Source organism: Sinocyclocheilus anshuiensis, unplaced genomic scaffold (genome assembly GCF_001515605.1).
Source record: "Sinocyclocheilus anshuiensis isolate Anshui unplaced genomic scaffold, SAMN03320099.WGS_v1.1 scaffold437, whole genome shotgun sequence".
Lineage (NCBI taxonomy): Eukaryota > Metazoa > Chordata > Actinopteri > Cypriniformes > Cyprinidae > Sinocyclocheilus > Sinocyclocheilus anshuiensis.
In genome coordinates this window covers 794425-801726 of record NW_015539902.1, presented here as the reverse complement: position 1 = coordinate 801726, position 7302 = coordinate 794425, and positions in this window count along the sequence as shown.

Sequence of the window (7302 nt, the reverse complement as noted above, 5' to 3'; positions counted from 1 at the left end):
ACTCTGTTCCCCTTTCGGGCTCTGTCTTTACATTTATTTTGAAAGATGAAGCTCGCGATTATGGTAAGGGGCGTTACATTTCCGACGAGTGCTTGCGGTGTTCAGCCAATCACAATGCACTGGGTCAGCTGGCCAATCAGAGCAGACTGCGCTTTTCGGAAGGAGGGACTTTGTAGAAAACGAAGCGTTTGAGAGAGGCGGGGCATAGAGGACCTACAATAATGTACAGTATTTGAAAAATAATGTGTTTTTTGAACATTAAAGCATGTCAACATATTCTGTTACACCAAATACACAAAATAATGATCTTTAAAAAAGCATCATATGACCCCTTTAAAAACTTACTGAGGCCCCCTAGTGGGCCACTGCTGAAAAGAATGGTAGCCAGTGGTCTAGATTTGGTTCTGCTTCAGGTTCCAGATTTTACAGGTGATATAAAATGGTTACTCAACTCAATACCAAAATTCTTTATTGCACAGAAATACTCTTGCTGAAAAAGTGAAGAGTTTGACTGAACACACAAGCTTTCATGCCAGCAATAAAATATATAGGACGTGTTTGTTTCACCCTATTTAATCCTATTTATTATTATTATTATTATTATGATTATTACATGGTTAATTGCATTTCGCAATTGTTTTTCAGAACAGTCATTTTTGGGTTGATTTAGGCAACCCAGAATTTGAGAAACTGTAATCTAGATTATGTGATATTTATTCTATAGTTTTATATAATAAAATATAATACCCCTCTCAATATATTAATTACTATTTACTGTATGATATATACACTGAAAAAAATGGCCTAGAAACTAGTAAATTTCAAACATTGTTACAAAGAAACAGCAAGTAAATGTGAAAGACTAAAATAGTATTTTATTGTAAAACATCCTCCAATAATATTTATTTTATTTACAATCTCGGAAAATACGTTTTTTTTTCTTTTTAACAGTGAATAATGTAATAATACTTCATACCTACTAAAAGACTGGAAAGATTAAAACATTACAGCCAAAAACCATTTAAACAGCGCACCAAGAATTTAAAGATTCTCTTAAAAATCTATAGCATTGGATGCATAAATACCCTTAGAGGATAAAGTTGTATTATATCATGTAAAATATTGTATTATATTGATAAATTCCAGTGTTGAAATATCAGCATGTCTTATTCAATTCAAGCCCACCACTTCAAAGAAGACGGGCGAATGATAGCCTCATTCTTCTTCCTCCCCGTCTCTACAGGTATCACAAAGATAAATAAAAACTTTCATTTGAAAACATTAAGCCTTTTAGGGAGGTAAACATGCAGCTAGACAGACAGTTTTATTGCTTGGAGTATGTTCCATCTCAGGAAATGGCTCTCTAGTACAATCCATGAGTTTTGGATACACATCCAGGTCCATCTTTAACTTGCCTGAAATCACCCCTGTGCTCATGCCGGTGCTACTGCCATTGCCATGGAAATTTATAAAACAAGATCCTGGCATAAACAAGTTTATTTCAGCTAAAGCGTGACGCACCGATAAAGGTAGCAGCAAAAGGATAAAAATGTGTTTGCTTTGAGCAAAAAGGCATGGGATGATTCATTCTATCCTATCATGATTTTGTGATTTAGTTTAAAGTCATCCAGCCATTATCTCCTTGCTCTTGGCACTTTACTTCTCTGTCGAGTCAACAGCCGCAAGCAGTACTAAAACCTCAGATGCATCAAATACAACTCATTAAATACACCGCTCTCCATCTGGGCCCTTACCTGGTGTTTACCTAAAATGTATTTTTGGCCACCCTGTGTGGGATGAGGCTATGGCATTCTTCTCTGAAAACAGAGATGGTCTCAATCGTGGTCTATTACTCACGAAAAAAATGCTGAGTGCATGTTGACCAAAAACCCCTTATGTTTATGTCTAAAAAACAGCTGCTAAATGGAAGCTAAACAGTGTATGCAGACTCAGTCCACTAGAGGGAGCACTTTAGCATTAATTTAACACAAATTGAGGCATGATTCTCTCTCGAAACCCAATAGGTGGCGCTTTGGGGTTTGTTATAGTGCCTGACTGTCATGGAATATCATACTACCATATAGGCTACTATTTCCACAGTACATATTATTATACTTTACACAGTATGCTAATTTGCTAACAATTTCCAGTGTACAACCTGTGTAAAAGAATTTTTTTAAATTTTTTTTTATAGTTTGTCGTGTTAGACCCTACAATTTAAGTTGTTCGTCTTGGATGTGCATATCTTTTTAGACTTTCAGCAAAAAACCTGAAATACTGTAGGCCTATCCCAGAATGCAATGTGCTCAACTTGACCTTCAATTTCAGCTGCAATTTCTAACTTATCCTCCTTGACTATTTATTTGATCAGACTGCCAAAATTGAATATAGGAAAGGACATGACGTGTGGCCAAGTATGGTGGAATTTGTGCTCTGCATTTCACTCATCCAAGTGCACACACACAGCAGTGAACAAACACACACACACACACACACACCATGAACACACACCCGGAGCAGTGGGCAGCCATTCCCCCACCTACAATCCCTGACGTTACCAAGGCTAGAAGTCAGACTCTCTAACCACGACTGCCACAATACTGTATATATTATTATACTGTGTATATATTAAAAATATTTAATATAGTATACAGCCATCATCATTTGTGGATATGCAGCTGAAGCTGAGGGGCGCTAAGGGTCTCTTACAACATAAACTGTTAGCAAAACACTTGTGAACTAACCGTATACAATTTATTACATCATTTCAGAATGCTTTTCAATGTCTTTACTCTGTCTACACTTGACTCTTAACAGTGACACTGAGACAATTGAGTTTAGGATGAGAGAAATACATTTAAACAGTGTTGGGGAAAGTTACTTTTAAAAGTAATGCATTATTGCGTTACTTTCTAAAAAGTAACTAATTACGGTACTTAGTTACTTTTTTATGGAAAGTATTAATGCGTTATATTACTTTTGCCTTACTTTTTCTCATTTGGCTTGGCCTCTTGTTTCTCTCTTTAGAACAAAACAAAAAAATGAAACAAATTTTATGTTTATCTAAAGTAATTTTTGGTTATTAATATATTAATGGTTGTCTTGGATCATCGAAGGTCAGCAGCAAAGACATTGGTTAATAAAATGGGATTAAATACATAAAGGATGTTTGTGCTATTTAACTTAATTATTGCAGGCTTGCATTTCACTATTTTCTTTAATTTTGAGGAATACTGAATCTGTTTTTGTGCAAGTGAGATGAGTAAATGCATTTTCACACTTAGTCTAGAACTACAGTAAAAATCATGTTTACAAAGCGCACTCAACGCCTCTGCACTTACTCCCGATCAAAGACTATAGAATACCCAAGACGTGTCACTCATACTCAATATGCAGACAGAAGAGCTGTCAGTCAATAAATGGGAAAACAAAGTAACTGGCGCTACTTATTTGAAAAAGTAGCTCAGATATTTTCTTATAAATTAAAAAGTAATGTTACTTTACTAGTTACTTGGGAAAAGTAATCTGATTACGTAACTCACGTTACTTGAAATGCGTAACCCCTTTAAACAACTTGACCTTCACTGTCTTAAATATTTTCTGTTCCTTTCTTCAAAATCTTGTTTAAAAAAAAATCAGGTGCCAATGTCTTTCATGTGTTGGCGTATTACCTATTAAAACAGTGGGAAATATCTAAGGGAGTCAGTCATCTTACTGTACGCCAGTCATAAAATGTCATTTGCTACTTGTTAGTTGGTTGCAAAAATTAGTAGTAGCGACATTCTCATTCTAGAGTGCGTTTGATTGGACAAAAATCTGTGTAGTGTATGAGTCATCAGAATTTTGCATTTATGTTAAAGGTTAATTTTTTCCCACTTGTTTACATTTTTTTAAGCTGGTGTATATAGATGGTTTTAACATATGGACTAAAATCAACAGAAGTCCAATTTTGAAATCATGGGCTCTTTAAAATGTTGCCATGTTTGGCAATGGAGAGTGCTGCAAATGCTGAAAGTAGACAAGAGCGCTTTCATCTCCGTCAGCTCAATCTCCAGTCACGCTACACTCTTTAATTGGCCCGAAAAAGCCTGCCAGACTTAATTTGCCTGCTATTTACACGGTAAAGCTAGAAAGTAGGACAGACAAGTCACTTGCTGAGCTTCAAAAATGATGCTTCAGTGGTACTCACAGTATTTGGTTTTGTATTTTGTGCTGTAGACCTCACCCTGAGATGGATGGGATACTGCTGATCTAGTGCACTTGTGGTGTATATGAAGACAAACGAGAGCCATATGACTTATTTTGACAAGGTGGCAGCCAGTTTCTTCAGTGAGTTTTATTAGTGGGGTTTGTTCAATTAGCCATAAAATGTAACCCAAATTGACCATATTTTGGATTCCCTCAAAAGCAAGGCCTAAGATCAGAGAAAACCACTCTGGAACCTGTTCTTCAGACGGCCCATGATCTGTCAAACTAGCTCGAGAATTATAAAGGGGAATTCACATAGTCAAAGGGAACCTCCCTTTGTTCCATCTCTTCTGAAACATGCTGACAAGCTGAAAAGAATATGTCAGACATGTGCCTGTTGGCCGCATTGGACTTTTTAACAGCTATGTAAATTACACAATTTGTGCTGTTATAAAGCCACTTCACACATTTCAAACCGAGACGCTCCAACCAACCTAACCAAAATTGACACCTTTTTTTTATTTTTTGACGTAAAGTTCTTACAATAAAGTGTCTGTAAATATTATGCACAGTCTGCAGTTTTTAGGCGGAAAAAACAGGTCGCATATGTTCAAAATTTGTTTCTCAATTAACTGCCATGTTACAGAAAAAGCTTTAGGCTTTGGTTGCAATTCAGCTGCCCGCTTATCTATTTAAATCTATATTTGTTAGGCCTTAAGATGGATTTAGCTTAAAATGTCAAGATGGAAACAAGCTTTGCCAGAATAATGAATAGCTTTTAGAAGCTGTCAGTAAATTTGGTTTTTATTATCAACTAAGCTACAATATGTTCCCTATGGGTTTAAGAAAATGACATTTACGAGACAATGTCGCCATGAAATCTCTGCAAGACAGTCCTGTTACCCATTTTAGACAATTTTTCCCCCCACAGCATTGTCGTATTTTATAACATTGCTCTGTATAATTTAACGGTCAGAATGTTTCAAGCAACTGGCGCATCTTGCGTCCCTGTGATTAATTGTACTGAACTTTATTAAGACTTCAACATTAATATTCTTGAGGTGTAGCCCTAAGAGGAATGCCTCAACAATAGAATATGAAGGTAAAGGAAATTCTAGGTCTAATTATTGTTGGGAGTTAATATTTTGAATTACATGCAAATCATATTTAAAAATATGCACACATTCACTCTTATTTGTATGTCCAATATAAATTGTGACAAGACGTTTTGCGTTTGACTCTTGTCACATTTAGTTAGGAATTAGGCTACATGAACCACGTAGCCTACATGATAGGCTACCATACCTTCATATTAATTTTCTGAGAAAAAAAGTAAAGTAATTCACATCAGTGGTCGGTCGTTTAGCATTTCTATGGTAAAAACAGCTGTTAAATGTTTTACTTCTTACCTCGCTCTCTTTTAACGTTAAAATCGCTTCGCGCTAAAAGTTGTGTGCTCTGCTTCCGTGATCAGTAAACCTCGCGTACTTTGATTTGATTAGCCATCCCAATCATTTTGTGGTTAGGATATAGACCTTTGTAGGCCTACCTATATTGTAATGGACTAGGCTACTTAAGTAGTGGAAGCGCAAAGGTAATAAACATGTAAAAGTCTAAAACAGTTTAAACGCAAATCAATATTTCATGTCCACAGACATAGGCTATATTTTAATTGATTGAAAAGTAGCGCTGCGCCCCGGGCGCTTTGCCTGAGGTTTTTTTTTTTTTTGAATGATGACCCGCTTACTGTACATGAGCATTGCACAAAAATCAAAGAATCACGTAGGCCTGTTTTCCTAAAAAATGACAGATTTAGAGAGACCGGCTCTTTAGTTTGGCCCATTATAGTCGTCAATCTTCCCTATTTATGTGAAGCAGTTAGTGCACATGATGTGTTTCAGGTATTCTCTTACACACACCCAGACCCACACCAAGTAAAACAAACCGAAAAGCCAAAGAAAGCTGGTGGTTTGCTCTTTTAATAATGTATGCTTTTAGGCTGGTTCAGTAAGTCAGTTTAGGTGAATAGCAACCCTCTGATATGTACTGTAGGAAAATGGTGCATTTTAAAATCATTTGTACAAAATAAGATTCGGCAGTTTCAACCACTGCAAAATGTTAATTACAGCTTAAATCTGATTATGGGTCAGATTATTTTCAGCAGCTGAAAGAGACACTCTTCAGTGGCGAGATCCCTGCCTGAAATCATATTTTCGTCGGCCTTAAAGGGGTCATATGTTGCGATTTCAATTTTTCCTTTCTTTGAATTGTTACAAGCTCTTGGTGCATAAAGAAGATCTGTAAAGTTACAAACACTAAAGACTCAAATCCAAAGAGATATACTTTATAAAAGTTAAGAGTCAACCACGCTTACCTAAAACGGCTCATTCTAACACGCCCCCACATGTCTACGTCACGATGTGGGAAGATTTGCATAACGCCGCCCTACACCAAATAATGTTCTTTTTAGCAACATCATATGACCCCTTTAATCGCAATTAAGTTGCGGCGCTTTGGCTAAAACCGTCTCTCCAGAAAGGGAGCTTTATGTTTTACACAGCTTCGTTCTGCTCCATTACCAAACACCGCATGCCTGCTTCATGCTGTGGGTGTTACGGGGCTGACAAGACGTGAGACGTGCGGATCCATATGCAAGCTTTATTAAAGCAGAGAGGAGGTCAGAAACACAGGCAGGGTCGAACGGTGGCAAACAGGTATATGGCGGGCAAGACACAAGAATAGTCCTAGGGCTAGCGTAGGTCAACGATTGGCGAACAGGATCACAAGGGCGAGACTAAAAGGATAAATCCAGGAAAACAGGCACAGATCAAAAACCGAGAAAACAGACAAGGCAAGACTAGGCTAGGCTGGGCTAGGAAACTAAAGAGGGCTCTGTAGAGTAGCTATCACTGCAGGCGATAAGCGCATACAATACTCGGCCGCCAGAACGGAGTGAGATTGGGTGTTAAATAGTGAATGAGTGATATGAAACAGCTGTGTGCAATCAGTGCTGTGTGCAATCAGGGCTGTGTGCAATCAGTGCAATGAATGATGGGATATGTAGTCCGGGGTGATGTGCAACAGTGTGTAGTGCGAGAGTCAATGAAAATGGAA